Source organism: Typopeltis vanoorti, chromosome 12 (assembly GCF_054136105.1).
Source record: "Typopeltis vanoorti isolate ZY-2024b chromosome 12, IOZ_Tvanoo_1.0, whole genome shotgun sequence".
NCBI classification, from domain to species: domain Eukaryota; kingdom Metazoa; phylum Arthropoda; class Arachnida; order Uropygi; family Thelyphonidae; genus Typopeltis; species Typopeltis vanoorti.
This window is the reverse complement of record NC_143560.1, coordinates 40,156,689-40,175,346: the sequence shown is the minus strand read 5'-3', so window position 1 is coordinate 40,175,346 and position 18,658 is coordinate 40,156,689. Positions and strand designations below refer to the sequence as shown.

Genomic DNA, 18,658 nt, shown 5'->3' with positions numbered 1-18,658 from the left:
AAAATACTTTTCTATAGCTGCAATCACCTCATGATTCGAAGAAAAATGCTGATCAAAGAGGAAGAGTTTTAGCTTTGGGAAGAGATAGAAGTCAGAGGGAGCCAAATCTGGGGAATAGGGTAGATGTTCCAACAATTCATAGTGCAGATCTCTTAATTTTCCCATTGCCAAAACACCTCTGTGGGCAGGTGCATTGTCCTGATGAAAGATGCTTTTGTTCTTTTGCAAACCAGGTCTTTTCTCATGAATTTTTTTGGCTAGTTTGGTTAAAAGAATGGAATAATATTCCCCAGTTATTGTTTTACCCTTTTCAAGATTATTAATAAACAAAATGCCTTCAGCATCCCAAAACACCAATGCCATGACCTTTCCTGCTGATGGAACCGACTTTGTCTTCTTTGGCGCTGAACAATCGGCTTCTGTCCACTGTTTTGATTGCTGTTTGGATTCTGATGTGTAATGGTGAATCCAAGTCTCATCCATAGTAATAAATCGATGCACAAAATCAGTTTTATTCTTGTTAAAATGCTCCAAGCACTGTTCAGAGATTTTCATGTGGGTGCGTTTTTGATCTGCTATGAGCAAGCATATACCCTCATTTGCAATTCTTCGTGTAAAATATATCCTGCACGTTCTTTTGAAATGCCTATAGTGTCAGCAATTTCATGCACTTTGACTCGCTGGTCATCCAATACCATATCGTGCACTTGATCAATGATTTCTAGTGTTGTTACACTTTTTGGACGTCCTTCACGTGGATCATCTGCAAGGCTGGTACGGCCATGTTTAAACTCAGCAGCCCATTTCTTAATTATCGAAAATGAAGGAGAAGAGTATCCATAAACTTTTATGAACTTTGAATGAAATTCTTTTGGCGTTAAACCTTTTACAAAGAATTTTGTAACTACACGATACTCAATTTTATCCATTTCATGGGATACAGACAACACTTTTGCTTTTTGGTGTTTTATACAAACAGCTGTATAAAACAAAAGAATGACTTGCAATTTCACATGGATGCTTATGAGAGATGTACCAACTTAGAAAAAAAAATGTTGCTGATAGTGTTGCTATCTATGGTCGAGTCTGAGAACATTTCAGACCACCCTCATAAATAGGATTGAGGCCAAAGTTGAAGTCAGATACTTGAGGAACAAGGCAGGTTCCAGGAAAGACAGTGTTAACAGAATGGAGATCTTTTATATTAGCAGATCATCATAAAGTATTTGATGATATGCTTCATAGACTACTCAAAAGATTTTGCTTCTGTTCATTATATACGAGGGTAGTCTGAAAATTTCTGGACCATAGATGGCAACACTATCGGCAAGATTTTTTTATAAATTCATTTTTTTCATTGTTAGGCCAAGAAGTATTCAGACCACTGTGTGTGTATATATATATATATATATATATATATATATATATATATATATATATTTTATATTTATTGAATACATGAGTGATTGAAGCACCTATAAACACATCAGTGCTATCTCTGGGATGCAGGAGAGCACTGAGAAATTTAGTGATTTTTTTTTTTTTTTTTTTTTGAAGAGATGCATGTTGTAGTTGTTTGGAAATACTTCTTGTAGAATGCTGTTCCAGAGATGGGATAAAAGAAGGTTCAATGTGTTTGTTGTGGCACAGTAAAGGGATGCTGGGTAGCTACTGCTCTTGTATTAATAGGTGCAACAGAAAGTGGAGCAATCACCAAGTACTTGTAGAATAGACACAGTGCCAAATTACTCTCTCCTCTGGAAAGTGCCAAGAATTTTTAGAGATGTTTTAGGTGCTCCATGGCAAGCATGTAAGCATTATTCTAAGCATGGGTGGATTTGGTGTTTGTATATAGTTGATTGGATGTAGCATAGTATCTTGAACAAAAGAGAATGCCTAGATTTTTGTATACTGAGGAAGCTATATATGTGATGTGTTTGTGAGAGAGAGAGAGACTGGATGTAAATACTAGTCCAAGCAGAAAGATCTGATTTGTCTGGTGATTTTGTGTAATACTAAGGGTAAGGGAATGTGAGATGAGATTTCTTTTGCAAGAGACGAGACAAGACTGTCTTAGTGGCACTGAACATGACCAGATTGTCCTCATCCATTAAAGGATACTAAGCAGATTAACGTTTAAGCAACTAGATGACCTTGACATTAGGAATGACTGTATGCTGCATGGTTAGTCAAATGAGCAGGGTGAATGGAGAGTACTGTTGTCTGCAAAGCTATGGATTAGTGGTGATTGACAGTAGGCTGTTTATGTACAGGAAAAAGCAAGTGGGCGATAGGACAGAGCCCTGAGGTACTCTTGCATTGGTGATGAAGTCAAAGAGATGAAACCATCAACAATGCCATGCAGTGAACAACCATAGAGGAAGCTGTTTTAGAGGGTGGCAGGTAGACCAAAGGATTGCAGCTTGTTTAGCAGGCCTCAATGTCAGACACAATCAAAAGCTCTGGAAATGTCTAGAGTGACAGCACAAGTTTCTCTCAACCTCTCCATAGTGGTGGTTGCTAATTAACTGGTGAGTCTCTGGGTAGCTGAGAAGTTGGCTATTGATGACTTTTACCATTATTTTGGAGAAGACTGAGGTGATGGTGATTGGTTGGTAGATTGATGGTACACTTTTATCTCCCTTTTTTTTTGGAATAGGCTGGATATGTGATTACTTCCATACATTGGGATAAGTGCTATGTATAATAGATTGTAGAGATGATGCAGGACAGGTGTTAGCTCTGGGGCACGTTTGAGAACAGCTGGAGAGATGCCATGAGAACTATGAGAGATATTTTAGTGTAAGTTATTTAGTCATTTTCTCATGTCTCTTTGTCAAAAAACTACAGGAGAAATACCTTACTAAGATCCTGGTATGGTAGAAGGTGATTTCTGTTGGTCATCAATGCATGAATTTGAGGAAAAGGGCAATGCTAGAAGATTTTAGCTGTATCTTTTGGTGAAGTAACAGTTGTACCATCAGAATGAGAGAAGTGGAAGCTCAGGTCAGCAGAAGTTGCATCCAGCAGCTTTAGCAAGGGATCACAAAGCATAGCTTCCATTTGGACAGTAGTCGAGTTTTCTCCTGTTGATCTTTATGAAATCTTATTTACGAGAGTGGTCTGAAAAGTTCTCGGCCTAACAATGAAAAAATGAATTTATAATTTCAAAATTATTTTTATTTTTCAACATAATCTCCCTTAAGACTAATGCATTTATCCCAATGATGCTCCAGCACCATTATTCCATCCCTATAGTAGTTCTCAGTAAGATCTGCAAAATACCCCTCTACAGCTGCAATCACCTCTTCATTCGAAGAAAAATTATGACCAGCGAGGAAGAGATAGAAGTCAGAGGGAACCAATTCTGGGGAATAGGGTGGATGTTCCAGCAGTTCATAGTGCAGACCCCTTAATTTTCCTATTGTCAAAAAAAAAAAAAAACCTTTGTGGGCAGGTGCATTGTCCTGATGAAAGATGATTTTTTTCTTCTCCAAACTGGGTTTTTTCTCACAAATTTTTTCACCTAGTCTGGTTAAAAGATTGGAATAATATTCCCCAGTTATTGTTTTACCCTTTTCAAGGTAATTAATAAACAAAATGCCTTGTGCGTCCCAAAACACCGATGCCATCACCTTTCCTGCTGATGGAACCGACTTTGCCTTCTTCGGCGTTGAACAATTGGCTTCTATCCACTGTTTTGACTGCTGTTTGGATTCTGGTGTGTAATGGTGAATCCAAGTCTCATCCATACTAATAAATCAATGCAGAAAATCAGTTTTATTCTTGTTAAAATGCTCCAAGCACTGTTCAGAGATTTTCATGCAAGTGTGTTTTGATCTGCTGTGAGCAAGCGCGGCACCCATCTTGCGCAAAGCTTTTTCATTTGCAATTCTTCATGCAAAATATATCCTACATGTTCTTTTGAAATGCCTATAGTGTCAGCAATTTCATGCACTTTGACTTGCTGGTCATCCAATACCATATCATGCACTTGATCAATGATTTCTGGAGTTGTTACACTTTTTGGACGTCCTTCACGTGGATCATCTTCAAGGCTAGTACGGCCATGTTTAAACTTGGCAGCCCATTTCTTAATTGTCGAAAACGAAGGAGAAGAGTGTCCATAAACTTTTATAAACTTTGAATGAATTTCTTTTCGCATTAAACCTTCTTTTACAAAGAATTTTATAACCACACGATACTCAATTTTATCCATTTCAAGGGATACAGACAACACTTTTGATTCAGACAGCTGTATAAAACAAACTACTTGATAGAATGACTTGCAATTTCACATGGATGCTTATGACAGATGTACCAACTTAGAAAAAAAAATCTTGCCGACAGTGTTGCCATCTATGGTCGAGAACTTTTCAGACTATCCTCGTAGATCTGCTAATGACTGTTTTACATTTGTTGTGTATTAGTCAGAGTATGAAAATGGAATTCTTGATGCGAGCCACCTGCAGTAAACTGAATTTCTTTCATTGAACCAAGACTTGGAACGTGTATGAGAATTTTGGCCTTTGGAATTTTGGCCGATTAGTGGCTGGTGAGGATAATTTCTATCACTTGTTTGAAACAGGTATTAGGGGCAGATGTGCTGAAGTAATAGTCAGACCATGGAAAGGAGGAGTAGATTTTCAGAGGTCATCCCATTCGGCATCTTTGTACTGCCAGATGATGCAAAATTATAAGTGATTTGAAGTGGGATGTTCTGTGAGAGAGGAGACTTGGACAAGATTGTGGTCTGAGTTGCTGAGAGGGTGGTGACTTCTATGGTGTATCTGGAAGGAGAACTTATTGCAAAGATTTCTGCTTTTCATCCTGCTTAGTCAATGGTGTTGGAAAAGTGGAGTCAATTGGAATTATGGATGTTGTGTGGACTTAGATGACTCACTACTTGGATTGCAGATGGTCGAGTTTCATGGAGAGGAATATAAAGAGGTCTGGGGTGTTATCAGAGTTTGAAGAATGGTAGCTACAGCAAATAAATGTTATGTTACTAAATGAGGCAAGGAAATCTTGAACCAGAAAAGGTCATAAATAGGGAATTCTAAATTAGCCATTCTCTCTGGCAAGGAACGTTAGATCTCACATAATCACAGATGCCCCTTGTGGTGAAAGGAATCATTTATTCGATGGAAGTTTTTTCACTTGGTTATGCTACCAATTATATACTTGGTTTAATCCTTTATCCAAGTGTATGCAAACAAAGTTTGCACCTGAAGTATTTTTAGGACTAGGGCAACTCGTGGTAAAGGTGGTATAAGTTCTGATCACTTGCCTTAGTATCCCATAATGCAAAGCACATATCCTTATGGGTATGTATAATGCTATGCATTATGGAAAGGGTTACTATCCAGACCAGTTTCAACCTTTGAGGTCTCGTCAGTGGAAGCCAGACCCAGAGGTAGTGATACTAAGGTGGAACTAATGCAGAAGTCATATCACCATATACCAGTTACCAAAAGGTGTCAACACCTTATTATTAAAATTCTCTGGATTAGAGATAGTCGATGGAAGTTTTTTGGCTATGCTACCAATTATATACTTGGTTTAATCCTTTATCCAAGTATATGCAAACAAAGTTTGCACCTGAAGTATTTTCAGGACTGGGGCAGTCCAGAAAATAAAGTATAATAAAGGTGGTCTGGGTAGTGACCCTTTCCATAATGCATCATTATACATACCCATAAGGATAAGTGCTTTGCATTATGGGATACTAAGGCAAGGGATCAGAACTTATACCACCTTTACCACGAGTTGTCCTAGTTCTGAAAATACTTCAGGTGCAAACTTTGTTTGCATACACTTGAATAAAGGATTAAATCAAGTATATAATTGGAATCATTTATTCATTTAGCATATATGGGGAAATACAAGAGATTAATGAGGAAAACTATATACAGACTGACAACTAAAATGCCACAGAATTCTAAGATGGCAGTGTAATATCGCATTAAATAAGTATGTCCCTGGGTAGGCTCCTGTAGATGAACTGCAGCAACTGTCCATCAGGTAAGGTGTGGCTTCATAGGCATCTGCTCCATATCAGAAACAGCCTCTGTTTCAGGGATTGATGGTAGCCTGCAATAGTCCTCAGCTAGGGAGTAGTATCTTCTGACTAATATCTCACCTTCAGGGTCCAAATTCAAACTGTGGTATCCTGGATACCACAAGAAATGAACACACAGTATCTAAAGAATCATGAAGTGTGTAATTTGGGCACTGAAGGTGGAAAGTGGTGGATGTATCAACAAAATTTTGTAATCCACACATCTTCAGTTTGTTCTAATAAACAAAATGGAAAGCATTCCACAGACCTTTCTTGGTCACTTGCCATGAGATTCTCTGCCGCCTCCTCATTCCCAGTCTCATAAGGAAGTGGCATGGTTTTTCCTCCTCCTGGAAACTCAGGTTTTTGATCCCACAAAGCAGGCAAACCAGCTATTAGAACATGCAATTAACAGACATGATACATTGGCTTCATAGCTTTTAATTTATATACCTATTAAAAACACCGCATGTGTGTTTAATAGATATATTAGATTAAATTAGTTTTATGGCAACTATTTACTTTCCACTCTCTGTTACACTAGACAAGAAATTATATTCTCGTTTTAATCCTATACCCAAGTGCAAACATAAGTGTGAAGTAACTTCATGACCATTATACTTGTATATACTGTTGAATTCATCAGTTGCTTCAATATTCTATAAAGCAAAAACATTATTAGAAGGTCACTATCCAGACTGGTTTTTGTCATTTATTGAGGTCTCATCAGTGAGGACAAATGCAACAAGATAACAAGATTAAATCAATGAAGAAGTCATAGATTTTTCATATACACATAGAAAAATGGTGTATTCAATAGGGTAATACTTTTTTCAACTAATGGTACTTTTTTTCAACCTTTGATCCTAATGGATTAGACCTTTCTAACCACTAGTCCTGACATGTTTAAATGTCAAAAATTACATGGATGGAAAGTGTCCACTTAAATTGAAATACCATTTGGATACTGTTGAAATAGTATGGAAGCATAATAAAAAGCATAAAATATATTTATGATATATGATGAAAATATAAAAGCATAAATTAATTGATATATTTCATCCACATGGTTATTTGGATGGTCAATGTCAGTCAAGAGATTATAGTTCGCCCACCATTTGTAGGTCCCTGCTTCGCGTCTTTCCAAGAATAGTCGATTCATGCTGAAGGGGAGAAAGAAATGAAGGCCGTCCGAATCGGTCGCTAACACGCGAAATCACGTGCTTTATAGGTAAAATTGTCCAACTGTTATACAAGCAACATAGTTAACTGCAATAATCATAAAAGAGAAGTTAATTTTCCGACCTGTAATAATAAACAACTCATCCCACAATATGGACTGATTACCCTATTATCGGAATGGATTCCCCTTTTTCTAAGATGCGCAGAAGTGTCGAAGGATCTCTAATCGGTGGGCGAACTATACTAGAGTAATGTTCTGCAAAATAAAGCTAACAAAAACCAAATAATCATCAATCAAATATTTCAACATATTCACAAAACTTTACTTGGCAAGAAATAAAATGGAACTAGAATATTCTCACAGAATAGTCAGTCACTGTGGTTACATTTATATTAATGTTAATTTATAATAGTGTTAATACTAATGCTGTTTAGATTTAGAGAATCAACTGTATTATCACACAGACATAGTCAGCAACTAGGTAAGTTTGAGCATATGTGTACTCAAGAACCGTGGTAATAAACATTTGAGAACTGTAATGGTTCTCAATCAAAGACTTCAATGTCCGATGTCAGTTTTCACCAATAGGATACGATAAATTTTAAACCAAACTTGTTTCGTACAAGTATAACTGATATCAAATACTGAAATTATGGTGCTTTGTTAATTTGCATTGATTAACCTTTATTTTTTTTTTTTCAGATCATGCCAAGTTAAACACTGGGATAAGCATAAAGCTGCTTGCCAACTATTAGTTCCAGGTGAAGCTTGATAGTGTAATCTTGTAACAAATACTTCAAACTTTAATAGCAAAGTCCTTTTATTTTAAGATACATGAACAGATGTTGCATGTTATGTACAAAATTGTATCTAGATCATGTTTTCCCTAGCTTATGGTATTTTGGCAACTTTTTGAATGGTTTTCATTGCACAGCATATTGCTCAAAAAATGGAATGATGATTGTGGTTGTTATTATAAACACAGAAAATACTAAAAAAAAGTTGCTATTTAGTAATTTAGCAGAGCATATTAAAATAGAATTGGTTCCATAATGCTTTAGTTCATGTCAGCTTCTTGAGCATTTTCAATAAATTAATTCTGTTTCTACTTCTCTGACAAGATTCCTTTCAGTGAAAGGAATGTATTTTATGTATTTTATAGTTGCCAAAATATGGTATTTTGGCAACTTTTTGAATGGTTTTCATTGCACAGCATATTGCTCAAAAAATGGAATGATGATTGTGGTTGTTATTATAAACACAGAAAATACTAAAAAAAAGTTGCTATTTAGTAATTTAGCAGAGCATATTAAAATAGAATTGGTTCCATAATGCTTTAGTTCATGTCAGCTTCTTGAGCATTTTCAATAAATTAATTCTGTTTCTACTTCTCTGACAAGATTCCTTTCAGTGAAGGTTTTTATTATTTATTTATTTATTCTTGTTTGTAGCTAGCTCCCACAAAAGTTTAAACTGCTTGGCAATAAGACTGGCAGACTGCTATATCTCCAAACTAGGATTTTATGTATTTTAACAGATATATACAAATATATATACTCATATTATTAATTTGCTGTATTAGTTTCTATTCTGTAATAAAAATATTTTGCTATGATTTTTTTCTTATCTTTGGATATGAACTATAAATACCACAGACAATTTTACATTTCCACAACTTCATCAAAGGGAGCTAACACTAATTTAAAATGATAAACAGAACAAAAAATAAACAAAATTTTAAAAAATATATTAAATAAAGAAAGAGCAGCAGCAGCAGCACAAAATTTCCACGATGTTGGTATTTATGCAGCTCTGTTTCAAAATGTTATTATTGTTATTATTAAGAGAGACCTCCAGGGAATGAGGAATTCATTCATCAAGGGAGGCCATACTATTTACACCAGCTGTCATAGCTGTTCTTGAATTCATTCAAGCTACTTGCACACATAACATCCAACAGCAATCCATTCCAATCACACACCACTATGAGAGAAAAATCTAGCCCTCACTCCCTTCTTGACAGCATTCATTCTCAAATTCCAAGGATGCTCTCACATCCTTTCCCCACCCTCCATAAAATGCAAAATTATTCTCACTGAAATTCTTTATAACCCTTTCAAAAGTTTGTAATTCTCAATCATATAATCCCTTTTTCTCCTGTTGCTAGTGTCTGCAGCCTACAAATTCTAAATCTGTCTTCATAATCAGTATTCCACAATCCTGATATCATTTTTGACACTCTCCTTTGCACTCTCTCTCTCTCTCCACTATATCAGAATCACTGTGGAAAGCAGGAGACCAGACCTGTGCACAATAGCCCAAATGAGGTCTTATCAAGGCCTTGTAAAGAGGCAAAAGGACTTCCTTATCTTTACATCTCAAGGTTCATTTTAGCATTGTGATTATTGTCTAAATTGTATTGACAATTTTTGCTATATGACCCTTGAACTTCAACTTTCTGTTGAAGTTCAAGGTCCTTAGCCTGATCAGTTTCTTCTAGTATAATCCCACCAATATAATATGACAAGGGATATCTAATCACACCAGAGTGCATGACCTTACATTTATTAACATTAAACTGACAGCCATTTTCACATACCCACAATTCTGGCCTATTCAAATCATTCTGCAAGTATTGCATAATAGCAGCATTCCTGATTACCCTACATATCGTTGCATCATCAGCATATAGCTGTATATCAGATGTCTTTAACTGAAATCCCATTTGACACTATAATAAGATTTAACACTGTTTGACCACGAGTTCCTTCTGTCATATGCTGCTTGAAGATATTGTCTCGCAATAGCTCGAGAAATTCGTTTCATTCTTCTCGTGATTTCACAGCTAGTCAATCAATATTTGGATAATTAAAGTCCTCCATTATGATTACTCCTTTCATACCAATTATATTTATTTGGTGATGCATTTCTTCATCACTAGCAACTGATCAATCAGGTCTGTAACAACACTACTATGTATTTAATCTTGTTAGACTCCACCTCACTGTCACATGAAAAACTGTTATTAGTAGTGCAATCATAGGTCTCAACATTGAATTCAAACATCATTAGCAGCATACCCCCCCCCTCCTCTCCCATTCTATCTATCCTTCCTAAAAATACTATATCCTTTGCATTTGATACCACTTAGTATTGTTACGTCCTCACTTCCTTATATTTCTTCTTACTTTGCTTATAATGTTTACTCTGTCTATATCGTTAATAATTCCTAATTCAACACTTTCTGTTATAACCTTAATTATATCTCATTAACTCTTTAATTTATGCAGTCTCTACATTTACTTTGAGCCATTAACAACTTTAAGGATATTGCACGTGGGTAAAAGACAAAGAGATTCCCAATAGACAATGGCAATTCCTTTGTTTCAGTGCTGGTGCTGGTTCTCTCTTCGGATTCAAGGAAAATTTATATTATACTGCGCCACTCTGAATCCTAGATTTTTGAACAATGAAAAATCAAAGAACCAGAACTTAACATAGCACACTATCCCTAATTTCTTAAACTATATAAAGTAGTTCAAATCTCATGTATCTCTAACTTAGTTTGCAGTCGTAGCTTCCCTTATAAATTACCTCCCTCCGTGGTTCGATTATTTATGAGCGGTGCAATAGAAAATGAAATCAGGCAAGTCAACTACTGAATCTAAAGAAAACATTTATTTTCACTCTAGTCAGATTACATATCATGAATAAACCTTTTCACATGCTAGCTTCAATATCAATTTCAATGAAATACATAATTATCTAACCCTTCTTACTCTATCTTAGCATGTATAAATATCAGTACAGTTAAACCATTCTTTCAAAGGTAAATCATAAGCTAAAACTCCACAATACTAAAGGTTATTCATTCATAGACATTAATTTAACCCTAATTCCTTCATTCATGTCTCAGAGATACACTGCCCTCTTAAACTATATCTCTAAAAGTCCTTGCATAAAATCACTATCTTCTAAACTTAATATCCAACTAATAATCACAGTCTTTCTTTCTTTATACATTCACTAAACAGATCAAAGTTTCTACTTTACCAATTGCCGGGGAACCATTAGAACATCATACATATCACGATATAACACCACCTCCAAGTCAACTTTTCGTTCTGCTTGGTCTGCATTATCCCACTGAATGGTCCGGACTGGATATATCTCCGGCGACGAAGACACGTGCTCGCTGTCCACTGGTCATCAGGCTCAGCTGCCTCTGCAGCAATCAGGAACTCAGCTCTGCTGGGCAAATCCTTAATCGGCGATCTCCCAAGGAGTTCTTCCACGATCATTCTCCTACGATCTCTGCTTTGATGATCCCTCCAAGGAATGGGGACAAACATCGATGAGCGAAGAGGACGACTAAAGAAAAAGCCAGCCAAAAAGCTCTGAGCTGGCGCTGCTTCCCTTTTTAAATTCCACGCCAACACTTCCTTACTACGTCATTAAATTTTTCCCTCTTTGCTCATGTCACCATACATCTCCCAGCACCTAGCGCCATACTCTTCGGTGGTGTGTGTAGGGGGGGGGTTGCGTGCTCTCCTTCCACAGTGCACGTGTATTTTGGCGTACGTGTTTTGCTCCTGGCTATCGGTACTTAATCCGATTAGCCTTTTCTCAGTAATATACAAGTATTTATACAAATTTAGCAAAGTTTAAATAATGGACTATTCACAGTAAATACATTACAACCATTATGGACAAATAAAATGATTCTTAAATTTTTAACATTTTTGGTAATTTACACGCAATTTTATTCGCCTTATATATCAGTATATGCCAAAATATAAGATGCATGTTAAGTTCTGAAGAAAATATAAATTAATACAGTTTGTTTCATTCAGAACTTAACAGTATGTCTGCTTCTGCTAGGCAAGTTGCCCTAATATCTACAATATGAGGTCCCAACATATTAACCAAGGCAGCAAACTCCTCCTTTGTTTCTGATACTCCTAGCATTTGTGTACAGACATAATAAGCTACCTGCATGCTCTTTTGTATACTCTTGTCTGTGGTCTGCATGACACAGTTCTACAACTTGCAGATCTCTGTTCTTATCTAGTTCCTTACTTATGCAGACATCTTTACACATGCTTGATAGATCCAAACTGGATGAACACAGAATTGTTCTCTCTTCATAATCATTTTCATAATAATAACCATTCCCATAGTTAACACAGTTACCTATGGCACTCTTACATTGTGAGAATCTTACAGATTCTCATGTTGCCTCCCATCAGAATTCAGTTTCCTTGACTCCCTGTCTTATGTCTCATATCAATTAATAATTTTTTAAGATTCCTGATGCTGATAGCATTCAAGTGTAGGCCATCCCTCTTATACACAACCAATCTTTCCTCAGACTCACTCCATACATCCAAAAACTTGCATCCATTCCTTCTGCACAGCCTATGCATTGAATTGTTTGTCATCATAGCCTTTCTTCATAATTCATATCTATCATATCTCAATATGATGGATATGAATTCTGAAGAAACAAGAAGGTATTGTCACTGAAATTTAAAATTAACTAATTTTTTATTCACTATGGCTATCATAACATAGATAATTGGAGCCTTGCATTTCTATAAATTACCAAACTTGCTCAGAGAATCTCAGATCGTTTTAACTTTTTCATCATCATTATTTCTTTACTATACTCGTACAGTCTAGGAACAGATGGATGATTTTATTTCTCCTTCTCATCTAAACTATAAATACCTAACTCTCTTCCAATAACTTCATTTTTTATATTGTCTAATTTTGTAAAACCTTCATTTGTCCTTAAAAATGTCATTTTTGCAGCTCGTATGTTATTTTGATCTTTCTTTTTAATAGTCTCTATTCTACTGTAGCAATTTCTTTGCAAAATACAAGCTAGGTTTATATCTTTTTTTTTTATTCACTATCCAAATTGTTCCACAGATTTTCTAAAATTTAATTTTTCATCTATTATCTTTGTTTTTTTTAGATATGTAAGCAACCTAAATAGTTATCTTACTTTTCTCTATAATGTTATCTTCTAAGACCATTTTTGATCTAATATGATATTTGCCTTTAAATACTATACATTTTGCTTTCTTTTGTGAAATCTTTAAATTGTATTGTTGGGTTATTTTGTTTAGTTCATAAACCTTTTGAATGGTTTATGAACTTATATTTTTTTATAATATTAGTTCACTAATATTTTTCATGGAAAAAATCATAAAAAGAATGCAGGAATAACAGATGAACAAGGAAAGGAAAGTAGAGGAAGACCAAGAGAGAAAGATGGTGGGGGTGGTCTTGAAAACAGTGACACTATGAGCAGCTAGGCTTAATACTGAAAAAAAGAAGATCATAATCTTTTATAAGCTGATCATCTGCATAAAATTGTATTTGCAATAACCTTGTTTCGTTATTGCTTTCCATATTTTATTATAAAAATAATATATTATTGTTACTGAACAGAGTTGGAGACTAACAGTTTCTTCTGTTAATTTATTACCTTTATTTTTTAACTTTTAACTTTATTTTTGTATCTTTATATGAACTTTGTATAGCCTGTACTAAATGCAATGGATATTCTTGTTTTTTCATCAGATTCATAATTTTTCTCGCTGTATATTATCAAAAGTTTCCCCTTAATCTATTAAGGGTAAATTTATCACCAAATTAAATTCTCATTTTTTTTTTTCAAAACATAAATATTATCTATACAAGATCTTGTCTAAAACTGCTTTGTTCTTCTGAAAGTAGATTGTTTATAATAGTTCTAGGTTTACTCAGCTGGTAGTGCAATGGTAACACATCTGATTCCAGATCAGAGGGTGCATGTTTGAGCCATGTTTAGCTCAAATTAAATGTTTGTATTTCAGAATTTTACTATATATATAAATCAAGTGGATATTAAATCCAGCATTATTTCAAAGCTGAATGTAGAAACTATGAAAGTTTCATAAAAAAAGTTGACCAGAGAGCTTATGGGAATACATTCGCCAGCATTTATGAGTTGCCCTAGCATGGACCATATATATATATATATATAAAACACAAGTGCTTGCCCAATCCATATATTCACCTTTTATTGGTCCATTTTGATAAGGTTTCACTGGCCACAGCTGTTTCGAACTGGTTGGTTCTCTTCAGAGACCAGGCAGAAACCTTAAATGAGCAAAAACTCTCTTTATAGTACTAAGGAACTTGGAAGTGTTGGAGAGGTGTATTTTTCGTAAGCAAACTCTCGGTCAGTGCATAAAGTATGTATTAAAATAAAGAGTGAAAAGGCTTCAGTTTTTATGAAACTTTCATAGTTTCTACATTCAGCCTTAAAATAATGCTGGATTTAATATCCACTTGATTTATATAATTTTGCATTGCAGAATTGAAGCCTTTTGGCTCTTTATTTTAGTAATTATTATATATATATACACAGGAATACCTTGATTATCGCGGTTATTGTTGCCACGAAAAATACCGCAATAATCGAATCCGTGATAATCAGGATAAATAATGCGTGTAAAATGGGTGATCGTTGCCAAGGATTTTTCAAATCTATTAATTAAATTTTATATATCAAGTAAAAAAAGAAATGTTTTAAATGTGTTAAGTAAAAAATGAAAGTTCATTTAGAAAAACAAGATTATTCTCTTTAATCTTTATTTATATATAAAGGGTGCACACAGTACATACAATTATTCTTTCTTGGATAAAAATTGGTGTAGAGTTGTCTGGTGGAATTTTTTCTTTCTTTTTTCTTTGTATAAAACTCGGTAGCAACAGATGGAATTTTCAATTTCCTGATGAACTTTCATTGATCGCTCGAGATTAGGATCGCCATTCAAGATTTTTTCTTTAAAATTTTAAGCAATTCTAAACATTTTGTCCATTTCTTTGAGGGTAAATTCCTTCAGTGCCACATCAATTTGTTCGTCATTATCATCGATTTCAGCATCGTAAGCACGTTCTCTCTCTCTCTCGAGGTTAATTAGGTCTTCATCATCCAACTCCTTATCATGTGACTGAAGCAGGTCCTGAACATCACCTTTTTCAATGTCTTTTAGTCCTAGATCGAAGCCAAGCTTCGTTATGTCATTGATAATACGGGTTACTTCATTTTCAAATCCTTTAAAATCATTTGCACAATGAGGAATAATCTTTTGCCACAGCACTCTCAGGTTGCTAGACGTTACTTCACCCCATGCTTCATTGACATTCTCAATGCAATTTTTGATATTGAATGCCTTCCAGAATTCTATCAAAGTCATAGCTTCATCTCCTGTAATCTTTTCTATTGCTTGTGAAAAAGTTCTTTGTAAATAATATGCCTTAAAGGATGCGATTACACCTCGATCCATTGGCTGGATGATGAAAGTGGTATTAGGTGGTAAATAAATAACTTTTACATTTTCGCACAAATCATTCAGTGCTGTTGGATGACCAGGTCCATTATCTAATATCAACAAGATTTTAAAATCAAGATTTAATGACTTGTAGTACCTTTCAGCTTCAGGACAAAAGCAGTTTTTAAACCAATCCTCAAAAATAGTTTTTGTCATCCAAGCTTTTCTATTGAATCTCCAATGAACAGGGAGAAAATTTTTATCTAAACTTCTAAGCGGGTGAGAATTTTGTGAACGATAAATAAAGAGAGGCTTCATCTTGTAATCTCCAGAAGCATTGCCACATAGTAAAAGTGTTGCATCCTCCTTCAAAACCTTGTAGCCAGGCTGTGATTTTTCATTTTTTGCTAAAAATGTTTTAGTGGGCATTTTTTTCCATAATAATTTTTCCATTTCTAAGCCTGTTTCGTCAACATTAAATATCTGATCATTGGTGTAATTTCCTTCAATGATCTCTTGCAATTCACCAGGAAAACTAGCTGCTGCTTTTTCATCGGCGCTTGCAATTTCACCTTGTACACGAACACTATGAATGCTCGATCGCTTTTTGAACCAATCAAACCACCCTGAACTTACAGAGAAAGTTTCTTCCACTACTGATGCCGAATCGTTTTCGCTTTCTAATTGTTTTCTTTTTAAAGTTTCAAACAAATTCAATGTTTGAATTTGTTTGAAATTCAAAAAAAAAGAGAATTCCTCTTAGTCAAACGACTAAGAGGAATTCTCTTTTGATTACAATCTTCAATCCACACTGATAATAGCGTTTCATTTCAGTCATAAGATGGCTTCTGTTTCTCGTAGTTTGGGACCCAGACGAGGTCGATGCACTTTGTCCTAGTTGTTTTTAGTTTGCGTGGTCTAAAATATGGTGAACAGTTGATTCATTTTATACCGTATCAAGTAAAAAAGAAATGTGTTAAACGTGCTAAGTAAAAAATGAAGGTTCGTTAAGAAAAACAAGATTATTCTTTAATCTTTATTTATATATAAGAAGTACATACAGTACATACAATTATTCTTTCTTGGATAAAAATTGGTGGAGTTGTCTGGTGGAATTTTTTCTTTCTTTTTTTCTTCGTATAAAACTCGGTAGCAACGGATGGAATTTTCAATTTCCTGATGAACTTTCGGTGATCGCCATTCAAGATTTTTTTCTTTAAAATTTTCAGCAATTCTAAACATTTCATCCATTTCTTTGAGGGTAAATTCCTTTGGTGCCAAGTCAATTTGTTCGTCATTATCATCGATTTGAGCATCGTAAGCACGTTCTCTCTCGAGGTTAATTAGGTCTTCATCATCCAGCTCCTTATCATGTGACTAAAGCAGGTCCTGAACATCATCTTTTTCAATTTCTTTTAGTCCTAGATCGAAGATAGAGTCTGCAGCATGGTCTAAAATATGGCAAACGGCTGATTCATTTAGACCGTACTTTCTTGCAATTTTGGCTTTGGTTATGCCTGCTTCATACTTATTTATCATATGCAACTTATCTTCTAAGCTGATCACTCTACGTTTCTTATAGCTGTAGACTTGATATCATCCTTGTTTCTTTTAGCATTCATTGTAGGGGTAAATAAGAAGAGAAATAAATATCCACATGTACTTCAAGCAAAGGCGGACAGTTACTGGTGAGTGATGAGCAGGCACCATCGGATAAAAACGAAACGCTACAAGAGAGCGATACCTGGAGAGTCGTGACTCGAACTGGTTGCATATGTAGTGGACTGCATCTCACAGCTGCAATAATTCGAATTTGGAGCGCAATGATTGGAATTTTGGTATCAAATTACAAAACCGCGATAAATCGAGAATTGCAATAATCGAGGTATTCCTGTATATATATATATATATATATATATATATATATATATATACTGTAACCTGCATTTATAAGGGTATTCCTCTATAATTTTCACAATCATCTCTATCTCCTCTTTTTAAACATAAATATAGTCCTATTTTTTAATCTTTTCTGATGGTATTTCACATTTCCTCTAACAATTATTTATTAAATTAAGAATCTTTGATGTAAATACCTCCACCATACTTCAAAGCTTTGTATTTATGTCATCTAATCCAGTTACTTTTCTACCAATACCTTTATTCCTTTTAGGTCTTCCAGTCTAATCAGTTCTCTATATATTAATTTCTTCACTGTTTTTTTTTTTTGTGTGTGTGTTAACAAACATCCCATAAATTCTTATAATAGTCTATCCATTGTTTATCTTACACTTATACATATTGATTTGAGCTGTATCACTTTCTTTATTATTTAATTTTCTTAATATTTTGTAGCATATTTCTTATCTTCCATTTATATCTTCTATTTTATTAACAAATCTATCTTGGGATTTATTAATAATTGATCTCAAGAATCTCGATAAGGGTTATTTTCTGTGGTTTTAGCTGTATTTCCTTTACTTTTCTTCTGTTTCCTTGTTTTTAAAAGAATGATCTATATGCTAATTGTTTCTCCTTTATAGGTTTTTCTATTTTTTCAATTACATCCAAAATTTTAATATTTTTCTTTAATTATTTTTCCTTCCATACTTCAGACACTTGTTATGAATTATCTTCATAAAAGTTTAGTATATTTTACATCTTTATACAGAAAAATAATGGCTTCTTAATAATTTATATCAATAATTTTCTTATTTTTCTTTTCACATTCACTTAACACTTTTTTATTACAATAGATATACTTTGTATACTTTTCAATTTCTTATAAAAGGACAACAGGAGAGTCAAGATTGTAAGTCTGCTGCCACACTATGATAGAGATGAAAGGAAGAGGATGGCAGTGATTGCATATGAATCAATGTATAGGCTGTGCATAAGGAATGATGTGGAACTTTGTAGACCTATGAAATGAATTTGATGAGGGAAGGACTTATACGATGCCAAATGATTGCACTTAAATGGATTCAGAGCCTTTCTCATTAAGAATGTGGAAGTCAGGAAACATAAAGCTATTCAGGTAGATGTAGGTGAGTATCTGCAGGCCACCCAAATGGAAAGTGAATG

General features: G+C 34.6%; 1 long non-coding RNA gene across 1 annotated transcript in view; it reads left to right on the top strand.

Moving 5' to 3' along the window:
• Window positions 1-8,046, top strand: part of LOC150100725 (uncharacterized) — a 36,616-nt gene extending 28,570 nt beyond the window's left edge. Inside the window, exon 4 of the long non-coding RNA XR_016549175.1 lies at window positions 7,947-8,046. This is a non-coding gene — a long non-coding RNA (uncharacterized LOC150100725). The remainder of the gene's footprint in view (window positions 1-7,946) is intronic.
• Window positions 8,047-18,658: the final 10,612 nt, after the last annotated feature.